This window comes from Cervus canadensis, chromosome 30 (genome assembly GCF_019320065.1).
Source record: "Cervus canadensis isolate Bull #8, Minnesota chromosome 30, ASM1932006v1, whole genome shotgun sequence".
Lineage (NCBI taxonomy): Eukaryota > Metazoa > Chordata > Mammalia > Artiodactyla > Cervidae > Cervus > Cervus canadensis.
The window spans coordinates 15173978-15185506 of record NC_057415.1 but is presented as its reverse complement, the minus strand read 5'-3'; the positions used below and the strand labels follow the sequence as shown (position 1 = coordinate 15185506).

General features: G+C 38.8%; 1 protein-coding gene across 5 annotated transcripts in view; it reads left to right on the top strand.

Moving 5' to 3' along the window:
- The first annotated feature begins 841 nt into the window (after positions 1-841).
- Positions 842-11529, top strand: part of FANCC (FA complementation group C) — a 299576-nt gene continuing 288888 nt past the window's right edge. For 2 of the 5 annotated variants that reach the window (XM_043452893.1, XM_043452888.1), the window contains exon 1: positions 842-1037. The gene's annotated coding sequence lies outside the window, so the exon portion shown is untranslated. The other 3 variants (XM_043452890.1, XM_043452891.1, XM_043452889.1) reach the window with 3 other exon arrangements.

Below are 11529 nucleotides of genomic sequence, written 5' to 3'. Positions count from 1 at the left end.
ATTTTTTTTTGTTGTTACCATTATCAAACACACTAACTTCCTTACTTACAAACTTAATAGATTATCTAATCCCTGAATCCAATTTATTTGGTAAAGTGGGTATTCCTTAATTAAAGAAGGCTGAAGGTTCTTGGTTATTTTTATTATGTGCGTACCTTGCCTTGTTTTTTGAAAGCACCTGTAAAATTGTAATTTTACAATTGTAAGTCATAGATTAAAAAAAAAAAGTTAAACCTTAAAAATGTTTCCTAAAAAAATATTTTGCAACACCTTAAACATCTATGAAAAAACTTCATGTATTCTTAAATTCAAGAATTTAACATCCACCAAGACACGCTAATAATAACGACAAAAAATGGAAGTTTGTAAAAAAAAAAAAAAAAAAGATGCCTTCCATTTATGTGGTTTAAATGCAGCGTAGAACTGATTTGAACCCAATCAAACACTATATGGAACTGATTTTGCTGGTAGTGAGAGATCCAAAGAAAGCTTCCTTTTTTTATGTGACTACACCTAGAAAATAATATTCTAGGCTTTGTTTAGTGGTTTTACATTCCTTACAAAGACTCAGTTTTTAAAAATTCTCTGCATTTTGAACAGAATCTTGAAATAATTGAGCAAAGACCTATTAAAAAACCCAGGGTTTTTGCCCTCCAGGTCCTTCCCGCGGTCTACGTGAAGCCCGGGACACGAACTTAAGGCAGCCTCAGTAGGACCCCTCGCCTATGCCCGCCCCAAAGGACCGACTTCCGGCCGAGGCTGGGCCCGCGTCCCGCCCCACGAGCACGAGATTCGTCGGAATTTTCCCGCGAGGCCGCCGGGGTGCAGGGTCGCTGGCCAAGCCCCAGAGTGCACTGCGAATACGTGCGCGCGCGGCTCGGCTGCCGAGCAGCCGCGGGAAAATTCCAAAAAAGTCAAAACAAAACACAAAAACCGGTACGAGGCAAAGTCAAATTTTCAAGCCACAGAACCCGGGCGGTTGGCAGCCCTTCCACCACTGCCCAAACTGCTGAAGTTGCTCTGGCGCGGACCACCCGGTAAGAGAGAGGCCGCAGAGCGCGAGTGAAGGCGTCTGCCTCCCTCGGGGGTCTGGCCGACACGTCAGCTTGGGGGTGTGGGTTGGGGTAGGGGGAAAGACTCGCGAGAACGTCCGCTGCGCTCACCGCATCTAGGTGAGAGAGTAGGGCTCGGGCCCTGAGTTGGGGTTGCGAAGTGGGTAGGGGTTTGAGGTGGGGCCAACCCTGGGGGGCGGGGCCGCAGGCGAGGGGCGTGGTCAGAGGGCGGGGCAGGCTCAGGGGGTGGAGCCGACCGAGGGGTCGAGCGGAAGGGAGCCCCCCCAGAACTGTGGGAACTGGGGATTGCCGTTTTGCTTCTTTCTGTTCATTGAGCGGAGGCAGCTATGTCTTCTTAAAAGGACAAGAGCAAAGGTGACTTTGTCCTGGATCCTTGGGCGCTGTGAAAAGCTCGCTATTTCAAATTCATCACCCTTTAAAGCTGGCCGCCTACTCTCCGCACCGCCCCCCGCCCCCAGGGTGCTGGGTGGTGGGGACCCAATTAGAGGAGCCCGGGGCGGTTTGTTACCCTTCCTGCTTTCCCAGCTTTTCATCTTTGGAGGAGAGGAGGGTTCTGATGGGCGATCATTTCCCAGAAACTCACTTTTTTGGAATGGCAGGCCAAATAGCGTCCAGAGCCTTTGGGAGGTGGGTTTTTTTTGTTGTTTGTTTTGTTTTTGCGGAGAGGTGGGGACGTTTGTTTAGCTTGCTTTTTCGGTAACTTTTTACGTGGACACGTTTACAACATGAACCCTCTATGGTCATGTTGCATGGGCTGGAAAAGTCCGGAGAGGCAAAAAAGATTTGGAGTTTTAAAAACAGGAAATTTGGGACCAGAATGTCAAGGAAAGGCTGAGGAAATTTACCAGCAAAAACCTGTATGTGCTGCTATGTTTGTCGTAATCTGAAATTGTTGGAAAGCTCTTGGGCTCCTGGTTTCATTCTAACCCTTTTCCCATTTAATGCATCATAACTGAAATGTGGTTGACTTATTTATCACATGAACAGGGCACTTTTGGGCCACCAAAATTCAGTTCTTTCCGGATGTCACTCACCTTTAGTGATGTGCAGCTCAAAACATTTTTTCATTACTTCCCTCAGGAGGAGAGGAAAGATTGTTACAAATGGTAGAATTCATACCATGTGTTGGGATCACGTATACAAAAACTTTGATAGAAAACATAATCATTGTGAGTTTATCCATTAAACTTAAAATGCTATTTCAATCTAATATACTGCCCTAGGTTCGCAGGGAAGTAAGTCCTCCTATACGTTATTCATATGTGTACAAGAAAGACTGCATCAGAAAAGAATTTGCTTTTCCTAGTTATATCAAAGCCCTCTTTCTGGCAGAGTAAAAGTTAGATCTTGCTTCTTTAAAATTGAGCTAATTATACCTTGGTATATAATATATTTTAATTCATTCTTTTCATTATTTAGTCATGTACCTCTTGATTTCTTGAAAAACACTTACTAAGCAAACATGGTTTTGGAAGATCTGAGTTTTCTGTTCTGTAATAAAAAACATTAACTTGATTGATTGGCTGAATGTGAAAGATGTGGTGCTGCTTGTATGTGAAACTGTGCGTGTACATTTTAAAATAAATGGTACTTTTAACTAGTTCCATATTTCAGCAAGTAGTTCCAGTAACAATTATACAAATTTTGTGTTTATGAAAACCAGTTAAAGTTAGGCCAGCCTGGCCAGTAAAAAGTTAGATTGATTGTCCAGGCCACAGAGACAGCCTAGGAAACCTCACATCAGTGGCAGTTTCAGGTTGGTAGTGGTGGAGCCTCGAGTCAGCCTGGAAATCAGCATCAAATGTATTATTATTATTTTAAAATTGAAGTATAGCCAATTTGCAATATTGTGTTAGTTTCAAGTTACAGTGTTTTTGCAGATTATACTCCATTATAGGTATTACAAGATGGTGGGAATAATTTCATGTACCATACCATATAGTTGCTTATCTATTTTATATGTAGTAGTTTGTATTTGTTAATCCATACTCCTAGTTTGCCCCTCCCCCCTTTCCTTCTCTGCTTTGGTAACCACAAATTTGTTTTCTATATCTGTGAGTCTGTTTCTTTATCTATGAGTCTTTTTCTGTATTGCTATACCTTCATTTTTATTATTATTTTAGATTCCACATATAAGTGATACTATACAGTATTTGTTTTCCTCTGTCTTATCTATTTCACTAAGCACAGTATCTTCCAGGTTCATCCATGTTGCTACAAGTTTCATTATTTTTTATGACTCAGTAATAGTACATTGTTTTTATATAATCCACATCTTAATCCAGTCATCTCTTGATTGGGTACTTGGGTTGTTTTTATATCTCAGCTATTGTAAATAGTGCTGCTATAAACATTGGGGTGCATGTACCTTTTCAAATTAGTGTTTTTGTTTTTTCCAGAAACATACACAGAGTGGATCATATGGTAGTTCTGTTCTTAGTTTTTTAAGGAGCCTCCATACTGTTTTTCATAGTGGTTGGCACCAATTTATATTTCTACTAACAGTGTAGGAGGGCTCCCTTTTCTTTACATCCCTGACAACATTTTTTATTTGTAGACTTTTGATAATAGCCTTTCTGATAGGTATGAGGTGATACCTCTTGAGGTTTTGATTTGCATTTTTTATAATTAATGTTGAGCATCTTTTCATGTGCCTGTTAGTCATCTGTGTGTCTTCTTTGGAAACATGTTTATTTAGGTCTTATGCCCATATTTTGATTGGGTTGTTTAGTTTTTGATGTTCAGTGGTATGAGCTCTGTACATTTACCTATTGTCATTTGCATAATTTGCAAATATTTTCTCAAATTCTGTAAGTTGTGGTTTTGTTATCTTGATGGTTTCCTTTGCTGTGCAACAGTGTTAAAGTTTAATTGGGCTCCATTTTGGAGAAGAGAATGGTAAACCACTCCAGTATTCTTGCCTTGAGAACCCCACAAACAGCATGAAAAGGAATAAGATGTGACACTGAAAGATGAACCCCCCCCAGGTTCATTCAGTTCAGTTGGTCTGTTGTGTCTGACTCTTTGCAACTTCATGGACTGCAGCATGCCAGGCTTCCCTATCCATGAGCAACTCCTGGAGCTTGCTCAAACTCATGTCCATCAAGTCAGTGATGCTGTCCAACCATCTCATCCTCTGTCCTCCCCTTCTCCTCCTTCCTTCATTGTTTCCCAGCACCAGGGTCTTTTCCAGTGAGCCAGTTCTTCACATCAGATGGCCAAAGTATTGGATTTTCAGCATCAGCGTCAGTTCTCCCAATGAATATTCAGGACTGATTTCCTTTAGGATTGACTGGTTTGATCGCCTTGCAGTCCAAGGGACTCTCAAGAGTCTTCTCCAGCACCACAGTTCAGAAGCATCAATTCTTCTGTATTAGCTTTCCTAATGGTCCAACTCTCACATCCATACATGACTACAGGAAAAACCGTAGCTTTGACTAAACGGACCTTTGTCGGCAAAGTAATGTCTTTGCTTTTTAATATGTCGCGTAGGTTTGTCATAGCTTTTCTTCTAAGGAAAAGCGTCTTTTAATTTCATGGCTACAGACACCATCAGCAGTGATTTTGGAGCCCCCGCAAATAAAGCCTGTCATTATTTCCATTGTTTCCTCACATATTTGCCATGAAACGATGAGACTGGATGCCATGATCTTTGTTTTTTGAATATTGAGTTTTCAGTCAGCTTTTTCTCTCTCCTCTTTCACTTTCATCACGAGGCTCTTTAGTTCCTCTTCAGTTTCTGCCATAAGGGTGGTGTCATCTACAAATCTGAGGTTGTTGATATTTCTCCCAGCATCTTGATTCCAGCTTGTGCTTCATCCAGTCCAGCACTTTGCATGATGTGCTGTGCATATAAGTTAAGTAAGCAAGGTGACAGTATACAGCCTTGACATACTCCTTTCCCAATTCGGAACTAATCCGTTGTTACATGTCCAGTTATAACTGTGGCTTCTTGACCTGCATACAGATTTCTCAAGAGGTAGGTAAGGTGATCTGGTAGTCCCATCTCTTGAAGAATTTTCCACAGTTTGTTGTGATCCACACAGTCAAAGGCGTTAGCATACTCAGTGAAGCAGAAGTAGATGCTTTTCTGGAATTCTCTTGCTTTTTCAATGATCCAGTGTATGTTGGCAATTTGATCTCTGGTTCCTCTGCCTTTTCTAAATCTAGCTTGAACATCTAGAAGTTCTCAGTTCGTGTACTGTTGAAGCCTGGCTTGGAGAATTTTGAGCACTGCTTTGCTAGTGTGTGAGATGAGTGCAACTGTGCAGTAGTTTAAACATTCTTTGGCATTGCCTTTCTTTGGGACTGGAATGAAAACTGACCTTTTCCAGTCCTGTGGCCACTGCTGAGTTTTCCAAATTTGCTGGCATATTGAGTGCAGCATTTTAACAGCATCATCTTTTAGAATTTGAAATAGCTCAACTGGAATTCCATCACCTCCACTAGCTTTGTTCATAATGATGCTTCCTAAGGCTCACTTGACTTTGTATTCTAGGATATCTGGCTCTAGGTGAGTAATCACACCATTGTGGTTATCTGGGTCATGAAGATCTTTTCTGTAAAGTTCTTCTGTGTATTCTTGCCACCTCTTCTTAACATCTTCTGCTTCTGTTGGTCCATACTGTTTCAGTCCTTTAATGACACTCTAGGTTTGTAGGTGTCCAATATGCTACTGGGGAGGAGTGGAGAGATAGCTCTAGAAAGAGAGCTGGGTTAGAGTGGAAATGACACTCAGTTGTGGGTGTGTCTGGTGGTCAAAGTAAAATCCGATGCTGTAGAGAACAGTACTGCATAGGAACCCGTAATGTTAGGTCCATGAATCAAGGTAAATTGGTTGTGGTCAAGAAGGAGATGGCAAGAGTGAAAATTGACATTTTAGATATCAGTGAATTAAAATGGATGGGAATGGGCAAATTTAATTCAGATGGCCATATATCTACTACTGTGGGAAATAATCCCTTAACAGAAATAGAGTAGCCCTCATAGTCTACAAAAGAGTCTGAAATGCAATACTTGGGTGCATTCTTAAAAATGACAGAGCAATCTCACTTGGTTTCCAGAGCAAGCCATTCAACATCACAGTAATCCAAGTCTATGCCCCAGCTACTAATGCCAAAGAAGCTGAAGTTGAATGCTTCTATGAAGACTTAAAGACTTCTAGAACTTACACCAGGAAAAAAAAAAAAAGGATGTCCTTTTCATCATAGAAGGTTGGAATGCAAAAGTAGGAAGTCAAGAGATACCTGGAGTAACAGGCAGAATTGGCCTTGGAGTACAACATGAAGCAGGGCACAGGCTAATGGAGTTTTGTCAAGAGAACACACTAGTGATAGCAAAAACCCTTGCCAGCAACACAAGAGATGACTCTACACATGGACATCACCAGATGGTCAATATCGAAATCAGATTGATTATATTCTTTGCCTATGAAGATAGAGAAGCTCTATACAGTCAGCAAAAAGACCTGGAGCTGACTGGCTCAGATTGTGAACTCTTTATTGCAAAATTCAGGCTTAAATTGAAGAAGGTAGGGAAAACCACTAGGTCATTCAGGCATGACCTAAATCAGATCCCTTACGATTATACAGTGGAGGTGATAAATAAATTCAAGAGATTAGTTCTGGTAAATGAGTGCCTGAAGAACTGTCTTCATAACGTTGTACAAGAGGTGGTGATGAAGACCATTGCAAAGAAAAGGAATGCAGGAAGGCAAAGTGGTTGTCTGACGAGGCTTTACAAATAGCTGAGAAAATAAGAGAAGCAAAAAAGCTAAGGAGAAAGGGAAAGATATACCAAACTGAATCTAGAGTTCCAGAGAAGAGCAGCAAGAAATAAGAAAGCCTTCTTAATTGAACAATGCAAAGAAGTAGAGGAAAACAATAGAATAGGAAAGACTAGAGATCTCTTCAAGAAAATTGGAGATATCAAGGGAACATTTCATGCAAAAATGGGCATGAGAAGAGACAGCAATGGCAAGGAGCTCACAGAAGCAAAAGAGATTAGGAAGAAGTCACAAGAATATACAGAAGAGATATACAAGAAAGGTCTTAGTGACCTGGATAACCATGATGGTGTGTGGTCACTAACCTAGAGCCAGACATCTGGAGTGTGGTATCAAGGGGGCCTTAGGAAGCATTGCTACCAACAAAGCTAGTGGAGGTGATGGAGGCCCATTTGTTTGTTTTTGCTTTTATTTATTTTGCCTTAGAAGACTGATCCAAGAAAATACTGCTGCATTTGTGTAAAACTGTTCTACCTCTGTTCTGTTTTGGAAGTTTTATGGTTTCAGGTCATAAACATTTAGGTCTTTAAACCATTTTGAGTTTATTTTTGTATGTGATGTGAGGAAATATCCTAATCTCATTGTTTTACATATGGTTGTACAGTTTTCCTAACACCAGTTGTTTAAGAGACTATCGTTTCTCTATTGTATATTCTTGCCTCCTTTGTCATAGAGTAATTGACCATTGGTGCATGGATTTGTTTGGGGCTCTGTATTGTGTTTCATTGATCTAGGTGTCTGTTTTTCTGACAATACCATGCTGTTTTGATTACTGTGGCTTTGCATTATAGTCTGAAGTCAGGGAGGGTTGTGCCTCCAGCTTTGCTTTTTTTTCTCAGGATGCTTTGGCAATTCAGGGTTTTTTTGTGGTTCCATATAATTTTAGGATTATTTGCTTTCATCCTGTGAAAAACATTAAGGGTATTTTGATAGGGATTACATTAAATCTGTAGATTGCTTTGGATAGTATGGGCACTTGAATAATTTTAATTCATGTACTCCAAGCACATGAGTTATCTTTCCATTTCTATTTTATTCCCCCTTTTCTTTTGAATCATTTCAGTTTCCTTCATCATTGTTTTATAATTTTCAGAGTATGAGTCTTTTACTTCCTTTGTAAGTTTATTCTTATGTTTATTTTTGGTGGTGCCATTTTAAATATGCTTGTTTTACTTTTTCTGATATTTCATTATTAGTGTAACAGATTATTAATACAACATATTTCTATATATTAATCTTGTATCCTGCAGTCTTGCTGATTTCATTTATTCTTATAGTTTTGGGTGGAAACTCTAAGGTTCTGTATAGAGTATCATGTCATCTGCAAATAGTGACAGTTTTACTTGTTTCCTTCCAATTTGGATACCTTTTATTTATTTTTCTTGTCATTGCTGTGGCTAGGACTGCCAATGGAAATGACAGGAGAGAGCATCTTTGTCTGGATTTTTAATTTAGCTGAAAGGCTTTCAACTGAAATGGTTGAAACCTTTAATTTCATTTAATAGTTGGGTATTAATTGTGTTGGCTGTGGATTTGTCGTAAATGTCTCTTGTTAGGTTGAGATATATTCCCAGCATATCCAATTTTCATCATGAATGAAAGTTGAAATTTGTCGAATGGTTTTTCTGCATCTATTGAGATGATTGGACTTCCCCAGTGGCGCTGTGGTACCGTAAATAAGCATCAACGGTGGCCCTGCTGCCTTACCAGGCCCACACCCTAGACCCTCTTGTCACCTCTGTGTCCACAGATCGAGTCTTTCCCCAGGTCTTGGCTACTCTAGAGCCAGGGCCAAGCTGTGACATGGACAGAGAAGGGGCAGGGATTTTTCTCAGAGTGGACTGGGGAATGTGGCAAGGGAGCAGCCTCTGAGACAGACCTCCCTCCTTCCTGTCTAGTGGTGAGGCAGTACCTATGCATCTCTTACTAGTGGAGTCTTCAGTCTATCTGTCCTGGTAGTAGCCGGGGGGCTTGTCTCATCCATATAGGTCCCCAGGACTGGGACACCCATTCTGTGGCTTGACCCACTCATTTTCACAGGATAAGTGTCTGCTTGTGTGATCTCCCTTTTCCTTTCAGTCCCCTCCCAGGGGCATAGATCCAACCCATTTCTCTTCTTTCTGTCCTGCCTCATTATGTGTGTATCTTTATTACAGCTTTGGTTTTATAGGGGTTCTTCTGCCAGTTTCCAGGTAGTTTTCCTTGAGAATTGTTCTACATAGAGATGTATTTTTGCTGTATTTATGGGGGAAGGTGACCGGCATGTCCTTTTATTCTGCCATCTTGACCCCCCCCCCCCACCAAATGGATTTATTCAATTTTATTTTAGGCTGGGGTATGTACATTTTCTGTTTTTTGTTGATAGAGCTTGAATGACTGACCTTTTAGTATGAAAGAACATCTATAAAAGAAGTGCATTGACTTTGCAGTGTTTTAATAAAAATGCAGTGGAAGTAAGAAGGGAAAACTTTAAAAGTTAATCAGAAAATAGATAAAATAGATAAAAAGGCAAATCTTGAGCATTTTAAAATTTCTACTAAATATCACACTTTTTTTGGACTTTCTTTTTTAAGAACATGAAAAATACAATCTCTATTTTTACATATCTTTATTTTACTTTGTAGCTGTAACGGGAAAAACATTTACCTTAAAAAGATATCCCAAACCCATGTAATAATGGTAGCAAGCCTATCACTACCCCATGAAACACATCTAAAAAAAAGAGACATTTTTGGACTGATTTTTGAAGAGACTTTGTAGAGTTACCTGGTCCATTCATTCTCTTAGGCTCTTCAGTAAACTCTGCTGAGTGTGTAGAAAACATTTCCCTGTTAAGATAGGAACATCCATAATCTTCCTGTTACATATCTCTAATAACAGGAAAGCAGAGTTCGTATAAAAATCACCTTTTGGAAACTGTATCCTCTTTTCTAAATAATTAAGTGATTTTTAGTAAATTTAGAAGATTTTTGAGATTGTGCAGTGATCACAGCAATTCAGTTTTAGAAATTTTACATCACCTTAATAAGTTTGCCTCTGCAGATTTTGTACTCAGATCTGGTGCTGGCTTTTAGCCTCAGGCAACCATTGATTTGTTTTCTATCACTATCAATTAGCCTTTTATGAACATTTCAGAGAGATGGATTTATGAAATAAGTGCCATCTTATGCCTGGCTTCATTTAGCATAATGGTTTTGAGATTCATCCATGTTGTAGCATGTATCCGTAGTTTGTTCCTGTTTATCGGTAAATAACCATTGTATGACTATACTACATTTTCTTTATCCATTCATCAGTTGATGGACATCAGTTGTTTTTACTTTTTGGCTATTATGAATAATGCTGCTATGAGCATTCATGTACAAGTCTGTGTGTGAACATACATTCTCATTTTTCTTGGATAAATACCCATGAGGAAATTACTGGGTTGTGTAGTAGGTTCAACGTTTAATTTTTTAAGAAACAGCTAGACTGTTTTCCAATATGGCTGTACCATATCATGTTCCCACAAGCGTTGTGTGAGAGTTTCAGTTTTTCCATATCTTCACTTGTTATCACGTCTTTTTTCATAGCCATCTTAGTGTGAAGTAGTATCTCATATTAGTTTTAATTTGCATTTCCCTATTGGCTAATGATGTTGAACATATTTTCATGTACTTATATACTGTTCCTATGTTGTCTTTGAAATAGCTACTGAAATCTTTTGTCCATTTTTAGGATTGGTTTGCCTTCTCATTGGGCTGTACACATTCTTGGTGTATTCTGAGAACAAGTCCAATATATGTTTTATAAATTATTTCAGTGAATAATTTAGTACCCAGTCTTTTCATTTTCTCCGTGCTATCTTTTGAAATCCAAGTTTTTATTTTGAGGAAGTCCAGTTTATCAGTTTTTGTTTTTGTTTTTTAAATAATGCTTTAGGTTTATGTTCAATTTCTGTTAACTTTCGTGTATGGTATGCAGTATGGGTCCAAATTCATCTTTTTTGTGTATATGGATATCCAGTTGTTTTAGCATTATTTGTTGAGGAAAATTAAAAAGATCCTTTCCCCATTTAATTACCTTTGCATCTTTGTCAAAAATCAAGTGACCATAAATTATTTCTAGACTCTCATTTCTGTTTGAGTCATTATTATGTCTCTTCTCATACCAGCACCACAGTGTCTTGATTATATGGTATCTTTGTAGTTAATTTTGAAATTGGGTAGTTGTAAGTCTTCTGATATTTTTTTCTTTTTCAAAATTGTTTTGGCTATTCTGGTTTCCTTAGATTTCCATATAAATTTTTCTATCAGTTTGTCATTTTTTCCAAAAAAGCCTACTGTGATGGATTTTGATAGAAATTGCATATAATCTGTAGATTTGTTTGGGGGAGAATTGCTGTTGCCATCTTAACATGAACATGGACTGTCTTTCTGTTTTGTATGACATTTCATTTCTCTTAGCAATGTTTTGTAATTTTCAGTGCACAAGTCTTGCCCTTCTTTTGTTAACTTTATTTTGGAGTGTTTAACTTTTTTGTGCTTTTGTGAGTAGAATTTTTCAGATTTTGTTTTTGGATTGTTCATTGCCAATATGTAAAAATATAATTGATTTTTATTTATTTATCTTGTGTCCTGCAACCTTACTTTACCATTAAGCAGGGTTTTTTTTTTGTTTGTTTGTTTTTGT